The sequence below is a fragment of the Anolis carolinensis genome, unplaced genomic scaffold (assembly GCF_035594765.1).
Source record: "Anolis carolinensis isolate JA03-04 unplaced genomic scaffold, rAnoCar3.1.pri scaffold_8, whole genome shotgun sequence".
Lineage (NCBI taxonomy): Eukaryota > Metazoa > Chordata > Lepidosauria > Squamata > Dactyloidae > Anolis > Anolis carolinensis.
In genome coordinates, this window is record NW_026943819.1 from 14,841,980 (window position 1) to 14,857,551 (window position 15,572).

General features: G+C 43.2%; 1 protein-coding gene across 1 annotated transcript in view; it reads left to right on the forward strand.

Annotated features, from left to right (window-relative positions):
• The first annotated feature begins 5,083 nt into the window (after window positions 1-5,083).
• Window positions 5,084-15,572, forward strand: part of zmiz2 (zinc finger MIZ-type containing 2) — a 98,906-nt gene continuing 88,417 nt past the window's right edge. The window contains exon 1 of the mRNA XM_008116018.3: window positions 5,084-5,501. The gene's annotated coding sequence lies outside the window, so the exon portion shown is untranslated. The remainder of the gene's footprint in view (window positions 5,502-15,572) is intronic.

Below are 15,572 nucleotides of genomic sequence, written 5' to 3' on the forward strand. Positions count from 1 at the left end.
GACACCAGCTAGGAAGAGATGGCACACAAGTTGGCACACAACAGGTGAGTCCGATGCACATCAGAAATGCCCACTGTACATCAGAGCACTCTTACCTGGATGCACATCTTCACAATTCACTATAGGCCTTCACTGCATTTCTCCAACATGGCTACAGACTCATAAAGTTACAAAACATAAACTATGACGTAGAATCCAGTCTTTAATCTATAATGTTTTATTTTCCACATTAAGGATTAGTTTGGTTTAGTTTGAGCTTTGACAACTTCCAGTGTTGTGCTTAGAGTAGGCTAGAGACCTTGTAAACCTACAACTCCCATGATTCCATAGCATTGGGCCATGACAGTGAAATGATGTCGAACTGCATTAATTTTACAGTATGCACTCTTAGTCCCAAAAAGTAAGTTTTTTTGAACAGTGAATAGACAATGGTTCTTGGAAACAGGTTTATGACATGGGTCTGAACTTTGCAATGCCCCTCATAGGCCACATCCTCTCCAAAGAGCTGGGCTAACGGGATACACCAAGGCCCTTCTTGTAAAACTTCTTGTGGGCTCTAGAAGGCTGCCTCTTATCTTTGATTCCTCTCATCCCACCCACGTTCAGTGCAAGGATGTTCAGACTGTGGAAATCACATCAACCCTGCTGAGAATCTGAGTAACAATTCTCTGGCAGAAATGTTGAAAGGTCATTCAAGGTGAAAGCAGCTTGTCTCTGCTTTCGTTTCAAATTCCTGATGAGGATATTTTCCTGAGGCAGAAAAGAAGTGGACCAGCAGAGTCCTTGTCTCAGAAAGCCTGTCTTCCTTGAACAAAGTCAGCCTTTGCCTCAAATGAATACGCACAAAATGAAAGGAAAGAGCCAAAAGGCCCTCAGATACATATATGAGGCTGAGCCTTTTAAACTCTTTGGACTTCAAATCCCAGATAACTTCATACCTTCTGTCACAATTTCTCAGGAACATTCCTGATTAATTGTCTGTCATCCCACTTTTTTATCTCCTTTTAAAATGTCCCAGTTTTACTGGGAGTGATATTGACCTCTAGTAATGCTAAGTTGTTGAAAAATAACTATGAACAATTGTGGACAAAGATACAAAGAGATTTAGAAAAATGGAAATATCAAATGTCTCTCTTCTAGGATGCATTGCGATAATTAAAATGGCCATCTTACCTATTTCTATTCCAAACATTGCTAATAATTAGAAATGAGCATCTCTTCAAAAAAATGGAATTCAGACATAACGAAATTTATATGGAAAAACAAAAACCAAGGATAAAACTAAAGATACTAATGGATGACAAAAAGAGAGGAGAACTCAGTTTACCTGATCTCAAGCCTGTAGTCTGGTATGGTTGAAGAATTGGACTACTTTGAATCAAACTAAATTATTAATACTAGAAAGCCATTATTTAAGATCTGGGTGGCATGACTATGGTATAACAAAAGGAAAATCGAAAAAAAAAATCAGAAGTCATTTTATTAGAGCCTCCCTAATTAGAATATGGGAAAAATACAAACAAAGGCTATATGACAAAACCCCGTTATGGATTTCTCCTATAGAGGCGAGACACAAAAGAGAATTGGCCACGGAAAATTGGCTTACTTACAAACAACTACTTTAAAAAAATGATAATCAAGAATTAGTAATCAAATCACAAGAAGAAATGATGCAGGAATTTAAAAAATTAACATGGTTCCAATACTTCCAAATAAAACAATGTTATAAAGAAGATGCAAAAACAGGTTTTAAACAAGAACAAGGTCTATGGGAACTAGTATTGAAGAAGGAGAAAGATTATAAGAACAATATACCAACAACTACTCCAATGGAACACAGAGGATGAACAGATCAAAGACTGTTAAATAAAATGGGCACAGGATTTTGGACACAATATTAGAATAAATCAGTAGAAGAAATCTGGAACAAAAAACTAAAATTTTCCACAGCAATTGACATACGTGAAAACTGGTACAAAATGCAATTTCAGTGGTACCATACACCTGTCAAGATTGCAAAATTCAACAAAGAGGACAATGGGAAGTCATAGTTTTAACTCACGGGATGTATGTGGGTTCCTTTTTTCCCCCCTCTTTTTTCGTTTCTTTTTTACCTTTCCCCCCCTACTTTCCTATACCTCCACAACCAATATTTCCCCCCACTTTTGCTGTAATTATCAAAATAATCGCAATAAAAACTATTTTTTAAAAAATGTCCCGGTTTCTCTCTCCTGTTGCTGCTTCATCCTTTGTCTTCAGCTCGTTTCCTGCAAAGAGTTCAAATTGCAAATAATGTTTGCATCAACAGGAAAAAAGACAAATAGAAGGGGCAGAAATGTTCCACTAAGGCAAGGCAAAAGCAAACTGCAACTATCCCTCCTTGTTTTTGTGGTCTTCCTTAATCACTTTTGACATCATCAGTTTTTATCAATGAAATGTTGATCACAGCGCCGCCGCGCCCCCCCCCCCCCCCCCCCGCTAGCATGGCTGTAGCAAAGGAACGATAGTCTGAAAAAGTAATATTACAAACAGGTAGGGAATTGTCTGCAGGTAAAAATATATAGTTCCTTTCAGAGACATACCTTCTTGAAGCCCAATGTGAAGCAGCCTTTTGAGGCTAGTTGTTCAGGGAGAAGCAATGCCTAAAGGGAGTGTACCAGTAGCAGTTCAGTGGCAAATATTTTAAAGGCCATGGCTCCCTGGGAGAGCACCCTTGCCGTCATAACCAGTTTTTCCAGAAACAGAGGAAAGTCTTGGACACACATGTGGGTGCCAGCAGAGCTTGGGAGTGTTGTTAGGATTTTGTCTTCTCAAAAAGTAAGATCAGACAGGTGGGTTTTTTTGGGCTCCATAGATGTGAGTGAAATAACAAACTCATGATAACATGTAGCCTTTCATGCTTTCACCCAAATACGAGACGAGCATTGGGCTGGGTCACACCATATGTATTTTAAAGCACAAGCAAGCCTTCCTGACAATTCTTGGGCTTGTTCATGCTTCTAGACCAGGCATAAGCAAATTTAGGCCCTCCAGGTGTTTTGGACTTCAACTTCCATAATTCTGGTAGGCTGTTAGGACTTGTGGGAGTTGAAGTCCAAACCACTGGGCGGGCCAAAGTTGGCCCATGCCTGATCTAGACAAATACACACTTGTGAATGATCACAGATGTATTAGCAGCCATTACTACAATTTACAGTAACCAAGAAATTGTTAGCAGTCAAACCCATTGGGCCACTGAGGCTCTCATTAGAATCTGGTGTCTTTAAGTATTTAGGCTCGATTCATGGCATTTAGGCAACATATAACATGAGTTACTCATGCAGTTATCCCTAAGTGAATTTTAAATAAGGGAAGCTGATGAGAGTATCACTGGACCCTTTGTCCTTGTCCCAGTGCTTTCTATTCTATAGCTCTCCACACTTATCCTGAGAGATCAGTAAGTGCTCAGATAAGTATTGATCACCCCATTGTTAATTTGCAAGGGAAAAATGGGGAAGGTGTCTGTTGATGTCCACCTCAAACAAGGACCTATTTAAGAAGTCACACTTTGCAGAAGTTCCCTTGATTAAGATTATTTATGACACCCAGGTGCAAAAGAGGACCCATGTTATGTTTCCTAGATGAGAGGCGCTGTTCAAAAGCATGTAACAAGATAGCTTTATGAGAACTCAGCAATAATTCATTAAAATCCACTCTGCACACCCAGTTTGTTAAATAACAATTTCAAAAGCTGGTTTATTTGGTTTTTCACATTAAGCAACAACAGTGTTTATAACAGGCATTGGGCAAACTTTGGCCCAGCTGTTGGGAATTGTGAGAGTTGAAGTCCAAAACACCTAGAGGGCCAAAATTTGCCCATGCCTGGTTTATAAGGTTGAGTAGTGATTAACATTTCATTTGATTTTAATGTGTTTTGGGGGGAGGATTCCAAAACGGTTTTTTTGGACCCATTCGTCAATCAGGAGCCATGTCAAGGGGGAAGGAGCACTGCCTGTCCCCGGACCTTTCTGTCAAATCTTGTAAATGATTTTTCTCATGACTGATCCAACCCCACAAACCAGAGGGAGAATCCCAGGTCCCATCAGTGCCGGACCCATGAAGCTTAATGAGCTTTGGAGCAGGCCTTCAAGCCCCTTCCACAACCCCTGCATCAGGTAATCAGCATGGCTCTCTCTTAATTTGGAGGGACAAAGAAGCCAATGCAAGAGCCTGAGGCTGGAAAGTCCTGCCAAGGAGGAAGCAAATCCACTTCCAGCTTGTCAACATCTCCCTTCAACTGCTGTGCCCAGAATTGGACACAGTATTCCAGGTGTGGCCTGACCAAGGCGGAATAGAGGGGTAGCTTGACTTCCCTGGCTCTAGACACTAGATTCCTATTTACGCAGGCCAAAATCCTTTTGGCTTTTTTAGCTGCGACATCACATTGTTGGCTCAAGATTAACTTGTCCACAAGGACAAAGTTCCTTTTCACACAAACTGCTGTCGAGCCAGACATCGTCCCCCATTTTGTATCTTTGCATTCCATTTTTTTCTGCCTAGGTGGAGTATCTTGCATTTATCTCTGTTGAGCTTCATTTTGTTTGTTTCGGCCAATCAACTCTCTCACAATCTGTTAAAATGGTTTTGAATTCTACTTCTTCCTTCTGGAGTATTAACTCTCCCTCCCAATCTGGTGTCCTCTGCAAACCTGATGACCATGCTAAGTAAATAATTATGTGGCCAAAGTACTTCATCTTTGCCTCTAATATCCTTCCCTCCAATGAGCAGCCAGGCATTATTTCCTGGAGTATGGACTGGTTGGATGTTCTTGCGGTCCAAAGCACGCGGCATTTTCCTCCAAGGACACAGTTCAAAAGCGTCCTTCGCTCAGCCATCCTCACGGTCCAGCTTTCTACTCCTAGGTTGGAGGAAAGGGACACCGGAAGCAGGAAGGCCCCTCTTCCGCCTGCCTCCTCAGAAAAGCACTGCCCACAACGCCCAGGGGGCGTGGCTTGCCTAGGGGGCGGGGCATGTACTGCTGCAGGCACAGGCCACGCCCCCTCCATTCTCCCCCTTGCCCCTCCCCCGGCGGAGATAAGAGCTCCATTGCTGTTGCCTCCTCCACGAGTGTCAGTGTCGCCGCCGCCGAAGGAAGAGGCGGAGGGGGCGGGGCGTGCATGCTAATGAGGCAGCCGGGCCTCTCTATTGTGCAACCAGAGCTCTGAGGTGAAAAGCGCAGGCAGGATGGAGGCGGGGAGTCGTCCTCGTCCTCCTGGCTGTGGGGCTCGAGCAGCGGCGTTGACGACGTCGGCAGGGAGCTTCGTGAGGCAGCGCTCGCTTTCTTCTCCTTCTTCCTCAGCGGCCGCCATGGAACCTGGGCGGCGAGGCCTGTGAGGGAAGGCGCGACCAAAGGGATAATAGCAGCAGCGGCGGCGCCTCCTCATCCTCCTCCTCTCCTCAGAGCCGCAGGAGGAAAAGGGAGAGGCGACGACGGCGGCGGCGGCGAGGGCCATTTTAACCTGGTGCGTGTGCCTTTTTTTCCCCTCAGGAGGCGGGCGGAGGGGCCTTGTTGTTTCCGCCCGCGGCTCAAGGAGAGTCGGGAGGTTTCTTGCGGGCCCCTGGGCCCCCTCCCAGGCTGCCATGTTTTATTGTTTGCTCCCAAGATGCGTGTCCGCTTGTCTCCTTCTGGTGGTTTTGGCTGAGGGGTACCAAATTGGGGGGGGGGGTCTCCATGGCAACAAAAGGGATGCCATGGGGAGAGGAGGGCGCCATGAGGCCGAGCAAAGGGCGCCTGTTCTGGGTGGAAGGGCCTCCTCAGTTTGATTTGAAAGATACAAGCTTTCGCGTTTCCTGGACATTTGAATGGATTCACACACCGCCGGTCAGGGAATGATAATAATAATACTCAGCAACAGTTGGGTTGATCCTGCAAAACTGGGCCTATCTGTCTGTGGTTTGCTGTGAAATTTCCAGGGTATACGGCCATGTTCAGAAGCATTCTCTCCTGACATTTCGCCCACATCTCTATAAGGCTGGCATCATCAGAGGTTGTGAGGTCTGTTGGAAAGCAATGCAAGTGGAGTTTATATATCTGTGGAATAATGTCCAGGGTGGGAGAAAGGCTCTCATTTTTAAAAAGGTTATGCCTTTGCCAGACAGGGGCTCATTGGTCAGAAACAACATTATTCTCAAAAAGCTGTCAGAGCCAACTTTGAGTGTTTTATGGCTAGATTGACTGAACACCACACAGAACTAAAGTCATGCATTAGAGCAGGCAGGGTCAAACTTCGGCCCTCCAGGTGTTTTGGACTTCAACTCTCACAATTCTTAACAGCCTACCGGCTGTTAATAATAAAATTAATAATAATAAATACAAATACATCAATATCAAAGGAAAACATAATTTACATCATCAGTACATAAAACAATACCACAATCAAATCAATCAACCCTAAAATAGACACTAATAAAATGTTATGGTAATTATAGACATAAAATGAATAACAATATAAAGTGCTTTCAGTGGTGATGATGATGATGATGATAAAATTATTTATATTCCACCCTATCTCCTCAAGGGGACTCAGGGCAGATTCCAACATACAAAAAGGCAAATATTCACTGCCTTAAAAAAACAGGTACTGACAAAATAATCCATAATATCCCCACGTGTAAATGTAAAATTAGAACCTAACATCAATAAATTAAACAAAACATAAGCAAACAAAATCTATATATATATATATATATATATATATATATGAGTGATGGCATCACGGCGACCCACAAAACAACAAAACTACAGGCCCCCCAACCTCAAAATTTGACAACACAACCCATCATCCATGCCTCTAGGTTGGTACAACAAAAAGAAAAGAAAAATAAAGTCCTAATTAGAGGGAGAGCAATAATTGTTTTTATCCAATTGCTGCCAGTTTAGAGGGCCCACTTGGTCTCCTAGCAACCAACTCAGCCAAGAGACAGCCAGGGTTCAGTTTAGGGGACAGGCAGATTTAGGCCTCACTTAGGCTTCTTCCACAGATTATCAGATTTTAACTGGATTATATGGCAGTGTAGACTCAAGGCCCTTCCATGCAGCTATATAACCCATTTATAATCTTATATTATCTGCTTTGCACTGGATTATCTTGACTCCACACTACCATATAATCCACTTCAGTGTGCATTTTATACAGCTGTGAAGAAGGGGCCTCATATAATCCAGTTCTAAGAAGATAATATAAGATTATCAATATACAGTAAAGTCTCACTTATCCAACATAAACAGGCTGGCAGGATAAGTGAATATGTTGGATAATAAGAAGGGATTCAGGAAAAGCCGATTAAACATCAAATTAGGTAATCGTTATACAAATTAAGCACCAAAACATCATATTATACAACAAATTTGACAGAAAAGGTAGTTCCATGCGCAGTAATGCTATGTAGTAATTACAGTAGAGTCTCACTTATCCAACATTCTGGATTATCCAACCAATTTTTGAAGTCAATGTTTTCTATATATCATGATATTTTGGTGCTAAATTCATAAATACAGTAATTACTACATAGCATTACTGCGTATTGAACTACTTTTTCTGTCAAATTTGTTGTCTAACATGATGTTTTGGTGCTTAATTTGTAAAATCATAACCTAATTTGATGTTTAATAGGCTTTTCCTTAATCCCTCTTTATTATCCAACATATTCGTTTATCCAACATTCTGCTGGCCCGTTCATGTTGGATAAGTGAGACTCTACTGTACTGTATTTACAAATTTACCACTAAAATATCACAATGAATTTAAAACACTGACTACATAAACATTGGTTATGAAAAGGCAGACTGCGTTGGATAATCCAGAACATTGTATAAGCGAATGTTGGATAAGTGAGATTCTACTTTAATATGAAATAATTACTGGGATAGAATAATGCAGAACAATATAATCTCTAAAACCAGGACAGTAAATAAAGGCCAACAGTCTGAAAGCAGGGAAATTGGAAATTCCACAAAGGAAACAATCAGGGCCAGCTAACACCTCCCAAGAAAGGATTCTTCCAGAAAGGAAGCTGAGAAGGGAGTGAAGCACTGTGTATTACCAAAGTCATTATTATTACTATCATCATTATTATTATTGTGTTGTGGTCAACTGTGAAAATGAATACAATCTGGCTCCAAGTATTCAAAAACACTAAAATCAGAATATATAAAAATTAATGTGGTATAATAATACAGAATACAATCTCTAAAATCAGAACACTAAATAAAGAACAACACTCTGAAAACGGGAATTCCACACAGGAAACAATCAGGGCCAGCTAACACCTCCCAACAAAAAATTCACTCAGGGAGGAAACAGCCAGGCTTTAAAGCTGCAAGGCCATTACATCCTAATCATTTTTCCTAATTGCAGCATTCATACTTGCCTCCAACAGACAAAAAAAACCAATCAGAAATATTGTATATTCACAACCTTTAGGAAATAATATCCCCTGATGGCGCAGCGTGTTAAAGCGCTGAGCTGCTGAACTTCTGGACCGTAAGGCCGCAGGTTTGAATTGGGAGAGCGGAGAGAGCCCCCACTGTTAGCCCCAGCTTCTGCCAACCCAGAAGTTCAAAAACATGCAAATGTGAGTGCATCAATAGGTACTGCTCCGGCAGGAAGGTAACGCCGCTCCATGCAGTCATCCCACATGACCTTGGAGGAGTCTACGGACAACGCTGGCTCTTCGGCTTAGAAATGGAGATGAGCACCAACCCCCTGAGTCAAACATGACTGGACTTAATGTCAGGGGAAAACGTTTACCCTTTACCTTAACTACCACCAATTCCTCAATACTTTATTTCCCTACCACCATACTTTGCCACAGCAATGCGTGGTCGGGCACAGCTAGTTATATATAATGACATAAAACATAAAACATCTACATTGATTTACAGAAGCCAACCAAAGTTCACAGGGCCATTCAATGCTAATCAAGGTGACTAGTTGCAACATTCACACTTGCCTCAAGCAGACAAGAGTTCTTTCTCCACAGATATATAAATCCCACTTGCCTAGATTGCAACAAACCTCTCAACCTCTGAAGATGCCTTCCATAGATGAAGATGAAATGTCAGGAGACATTCCTTCTGGAACATGGCCATACAGCTCGGAAAACTCACAGCAACCCAATGATTCCAGCCATGAATGCTTTCGACAACTGCGTCTGGTTCTTAGAAGCTGACATCTTTTCCCAAGGAGCAGCTCTGGGTTTGTTTATTGTTTTACCCTCAATGCTGGCAAATCTTAAAATGTCCATAAGTGCCTACTCCTGGGGAACATCTGTCACAAAGCCCTGTTGTAGATTTGAGCTTCTTCAAACTTTTCCATTCGTGACCCCTTTTCAAGTAAGAGATATTTTGACGTGGACTCAAGTCTGTAAAACAGGTACAAAACCCAAGCATTTACTCATGCAAGGTTCAGCATTTGCAGGCTGGTTTCCCTTTTTCTGAAGTACAGCTGATGCATCTTCTGCTTAGTCTAATGCAAGCCTGGCACAACAAATTCATGCAAATTATAATTTATTTCTTATTCTCCTCTCCTCATGGCAATTTAGAAGACAATTAAAATGCATAAACACAGCAAAAACACTACAAATACACACACTAAAACATACCTCCATAAAAGTTACATACCAAAACGTATTTCTGTGAAATATTAAAACAGACAAAACAGATTAAACCAAGGACATGCATTTAAATCCATGTTTATGTTTAAAGAATGTCTGGGTAGGCCTGTTGGAAGAGACAGGTCTTCACTTGTGTCTTAAATTCCGCCAGCTGATTTAACTGTCGGAGAGCTCTATTGGGGAGCTCTACTGGCAGGTTATTCCACAGCGTTGGGATGGCCGATGAAAAGGTCCTCTGGGTGGTGGTTGCCAGTTGGGTTTTGGCTGATTGGAGCAGGCACACCCAGGAAACCGAAGTCTGTGGGGCAGATTGTATGGGAGTAGGCGATCCTTTGGATAACCCAGACTCAAACCATGTAGGGATTTAAAAGTTAAAACCATCACCTTGTACCTTTCCTGGAAACTAATTGGCAGCTAGTGGAGTGGATTTAGGATAGGTGTAACATGTTCACTCCTAGATGTTCCTGTCATCAATCTGTCTACCGTATTTTGAACCAGTTGGAGTTTCCGAACATGGTACAAGGATAGCCCAATGTAAAGCGCATTGCAGAAGTCCAACCTTGAGGTTACCAAATGCCTGAAACAACCAGTAAGTGACATCCGGAAAACTTACACTGTTGTCAGTTTTGTGTCCCAACATGGAGCTAAGGCTACCCCATTTGGGGCCAAGAACCACAGTTTAGGAAGCAGTGTTGTCGATCACCCCCCCCCCCCCCATAATGCTTCTGTCAGGATGTATTGGCTAGTCACTCTCATAAGCCCCTGAACACTAGATGTGTTCTTTGGGGCTGATGGTCCTTGCGATCAAAAACATCTTATGGGCACCAGATTGGGGAAGGCTCCTATAGTTCTACATCTGGTAAAAAAATATCCTGAAGAATGAGATGAGAAAGACAGGTGTTACTAAGGAGTTGTAGGGTGATTCATCAGGTTTTCTCCGAAGAAGAGAGCTGGAGAGGAGTTGTGCACAATTTCAGTCTTAGGTGAGAGTTAATGGGGCGGGTTATAAGTTGAAAACCCAACCAAGGAAGAGAGTGAGAAAGAAAACAGTGTGTTCCTCTCTTTAAAGGCCTTGAGCTACCCGAGCTGGAACAGAGAAGATGCCAAATTACCGGAGCAAAGCAATGTCCACAATATACCTTCTAGCTTGCTCTACTTCTTCTATTTGTGCAGTTCCAATATCTTCTAGTTACCTTGCTGGTATTGTTTATCCTGTGGAAGAAAAACAAACAAAAGAGTTATTTTTTCACTCTTTAATGCAAGTGTGAAATTGCATTTATTGTTTTGTGTACTGATTGTGATCTACTATTGTGAAGCTAATACAAATTGTCTTCTGCCGCTACTCTTGGTGTTTTTAATTTCAAGGGAAGGGTGGAGAGGGCATCGGCTCTTCATGTTGCCAGATATTCAACTCATTTTGTCCTTTCTGTTTGGTTAAACACTTCTAGTTTGTCTGCAGAGAGTTCCCCACATTCAATTTAAGTTGTGGAGCCCCCAGATGGCGTAGTGGACTAAGTGACTTGAAGGTTGGGTTGCTGACCTGAAAGCTGCCAGGTTCGAATCCCACCTGGGGAGAATGTGGATGAGCTCCCTCATAGAATCATAGAATAGTAGAGTTGGAAGAGACCACATGGGCCATCTAGTCCAACCCCCTGCTAAGAAGCAGGAAATCGCATTCAAAGCACCCCCGACAGATGGCCATCCAGCCTCTGTTTAAAAGCCTCCAAGGAAGGAGCCTCCACCACGGCCCCGGGGAGAGAGTTCCACTGTCGAACAGCTCTCACAGTGAGGAAGTTCTTCCTGATGTTCAGGTGGAATCTCCTTTCCTGTAGTTTGCAGCAGAAAACAAGCTTGCTCCCTCCTCCTTTTGACTTCCCCTCACGTATTTGTACATGGCTATCATGTCTCCTCTCAGCCTTCTCTTCTGCAGGCTAAACATGCCCAGCTCTTTAAGCTGCTCCTCATAGGGCTTGTTCTCCAGACCCTTAATCATTTTAGTCGCCCTCCTCTGGACGCTTTCCAGCTTGTCAACATCTCCCTTCAACTGTGGTGCCCAAAATTGGACACAGTATTCCAGGTGTGGTCTGACCAAGGCAGAATAGAGGGGGAGCATAACTTCCCTGGATCTAGACGCTATTCCCCTATTGATGCAGGCCAGAATCCCATTGGCTTTTTTAGCAGCCGCATCACATTGTTGGCTCATGTTTAACTTGTTGTCCATGAGGACTCCAAGGTCTTTTTCGCACACACTGCTGTCAAGCCAGGCGTCCCCCATTCTGTATCTTTGATTTCCATTTTTTCTGCTGAAGTGAAGTATCTTGCATTTGTCCCTGTTGAACTTCATTTTGTTAGTTTCGGCCCATCTCTCTAGTCTGTCAAGATCGTTTTGAATTCTGCTCCTGTCTTCTGGAGTGTTAGCTATCCCTCCCAGTTTTGTGTCGTCTGCAAACTTGATGATCGTGCCTTCTAACCCTTCGTCTAAGTCGTTAATAAAGATGTTGAACAGAACCGGGCCCAGGACGGAGCCCTGCGGCACTCCACTTGTCACTTCTTTCCATGATGAAGACGACGCATTGGTGAGCACCCTTTGGGTTCGTTCGCTTAGCCAATTACAGATCCACCTAACCGTAGTTTTGTCTAGCCCACATTTTACTAGTTTGTTTGCCAGAAGGTCGTGGGGGACTTTGTCGAAGGCCTTACTGAAATCCAGGTACGCTACATCCACAGCATTCCCTGTATCGACCCAACTCGTAACTCTATCGAAAAAAGAGATCAGATTAGTCTGGCATGACTTGTTTTTGGTAAATCCGTGTTGACTATTAGCAATGACCGCATTTGTTTCTAAGTGTTCGCAGACCACTTCCTTAATGATCTTTTCCAGAATTTTGCCTGGTATTGATGTGAGGCTGACCGGACGGTAATTGTTTGGGTCGTTCTTTTTTCCCTTCTTGAAGATAGGGACCACATTCGCCCTCCTCCAATCTGCTGGGACTTCTCCCGTTCTCCAAGAACTCTCGAAGATAATTGCCAGTGGTTCTGAAATAACTTCCGCCAGTTCCTTCAGTACTCTTGGGTGTAGCTGATCTGGCCCTGGGGACTTGAATTCGTTTAGAGAGGCCAAGTGTTCCTGGACAACTTGTTTCCCTATTTGGGGTTGGATTTCCCCCAATCCTTCGTTAATTCCGTGTTGCTGAGGTTGAAGATGGCTTTCTTTTTCTGAGAAGACCGAGGCAAAGAAGGCATTAAGTAATTCTGCCTTTTCCCTGTCCCCTGTCGCCATCACCCCATCTTCTCCTTGCAATGGCCCTATCGCCTCCTTTTTCTTCCTTTTTCTACCAACGTAAGCAAAAAAGCCTTTTTTGTTGTTTTTTATGTCCCTGGCAAGCCTGAGCTCATTTTGCGCTTTAGCCTTGCGAACCTTTTCCCTACAGGTGTTGGCTATACGTTTGAATTCTTCTTTGGTGATTTCTCCCCTTTTCCACTTCTTGTGCATGTCACTTTTGAGCTTTAGCTCAGTTAGAAGTTCTTTGGACATCCATTCTGGCTTCTTTGCACTTGTCTTATTTTTCTTCTTTGTTGGCACTGTTTGCATTTGCGCCTTGAGTATTTCACTTTTGAAAAACTCCCATCCATCCTTAACTCCCTTGTTTTTTAATATCGGCGTCCATGGAATGCCGCTCAGTAATTCCTTCATTTTTTGGAAGTCAGCTCTCTTAAAGTCCAGAATGCGTGTTTGACTTGTCTTAGTTTCAGCATTCCTTTGTATTGCAAACTGCAGGAGCACATGGTCACTTGCCCCTAAGGATCCAACCACTTCAACTGTATTGATCAGGTCTTCCACATTTGTTAAGATTAGATCAAGAGTTGCTGATCCCCTTGTTGCCTCTTCTACCTTCTGGACCATAAAATTATCTGCAAGGCAAGTGAGGAATTTGTTGGACTTTGTACTCTTGGCTGAGTTTGTTTTCCAGCAGATATCGGGATAATTGAAATCGCCCATGACTGCTATATCTCTTCTTTGTGCCTGTTTGGTCAGCTGTTGACAGAAGGCTTCATCAAGTCCTTCATCCTGACTCGGAGGTCTGTAGTAGACACCCACGACAAGATCTTTTTGAGTCCCGGTTCCCTTGATTCTTATCCAGATGCTTTCAAGCTGGTTTCCCGGATTACAGTCTTGCATGTCTTCTGCAACGTAACTGTTTTTGACATATAAAGCTACTCCCCCTCCTCTCCCCTTTGTTCTATTTCTGTGAAAGAGGTTATAGCCCTCAATGGTTAAATTCCAGTGATGGGAGTCATCCCACCAGGTTTCAGTGATGCCTATGACATCGTATGTGTGGTGCTGTGCTAGGAGTTGGAGTTCGTCTTGCTTATTTCCCATGCTCTGAGCATTAGTGTAAAGACATGTAAGCCCCTGTGACCTCCCCTCGAACTGTTTATTTGGGATTATTGTGCTCTCTGTACTTGGTCCTTGCTGTGTTTGTGCAGCCCTCCGTTTAGCCTTTCGGCGGTTCCCTGTGGTCGTGGATAATATAGTGTTCGCCAGGCTGTTGTTCCCCTCCCCCAGTGGATCTAGTTTAAAGTGCGCCTGATGAGGTTTGTGAGTCTGTGTGCAAAAAGATGTTTTCCTACTTGTGTGAGATGCACCCCATCGCTTGCCAGTAGTCCATCCTCTTGGAAGAGTAGACCATGGTCAAGGAAGCCAAAATGCTCCTCTTGACATCATTTTCTGAGCCAGTTATTGACCTGTACTATTTTTCCGGCCCTTGTAGAGCCGTGTCCTACAACAGGGAGGAGGGTTAGGGTTAGGGTTAGGGTCAGCTCCAGCTCCATGCGGGGACATGAGAGAAGCCTCCCACAAGGATGGTAAAAACATCAAAACATCCGGGCGTCCCCTGGGCAACGTCCTTGCAGACAGCCAATTCTCTCATTCCAGAAGCAACTCCGGTTGCTCCTGACACGAAAAAAAAAAGTTGTGATTCATAGAATAAGGTGGTATCCTGAAAGCATGAAGACTAATGCAGCATTCTTTTCAGAATGTCAGAAGATAAGAGGGTTCCTTTTCTTTTAATTTTATTTATCAAAATATTACTATCAATTGAACTATGGCTTTTTCCTGGAGCAGAAGACAAAACAAACTGAGGATTTCACAAATCTGGGTGCTATAATCAAGCAGCCTCCCTCCTTTCTATGGATCCAAATGTACCAGATGGCCATGAGATGTAGAGCAGGCCATATTACCAAGTTGTCATGACAAATACCCTTTTCTCTGGTTAAGCAACTTCAGGAAGAAAAAAAGTTTACAGTCTGAGTGCTCTGCATAAGTTTATAAGTACACTAGTTGTGCCCGGCCACGCGTTGCTGTGGCGAAGTATTGATGGTATGGGAAATAAAGTATTGAGGAATTGTGGTAGTTAAGGTAAAGGGTAAAGGTTTTCCCCTGACATTAAGTCCAGTCGTGTTTGACTCAGGGGGTTGGTGCTCATCTCCATTTCTAAGCCGAAGAGCCAGCGTTGTCCGTAGACTCCTCCAAGGTCATGTGGCCGGCTTGACTGCATAGAGCGCCGTTACCTTCCCGCCGGAGCAGTACCTATTCATCTACTCTCATTTGCATGTTTTCGAACTTCTGGGTTGGCAGAAGCTGGGGCTAACAGTAGGGGCTCTCTCCGCTCCCCCAATTCAAACCTGCAGCCTTTCGGTCCAGAAGTTCAGCAGCTCAGCGCTTTAACTCGCTGCGCCATCAGGGGATATTATTTCCTAAAGGTTGTGAATATACAATATTTCTGATTTTTTTTGTCTGTTGGAGGCAAGTATGAATGCTGCAATTAGGGGAAATGATTAGCATGTAATGGCCTTGCAGCTTTAAAGCCTGGCTGTTTCCTCCCTGAGCGAATTTTTTGTTGGGAGGTGTTAGCTGG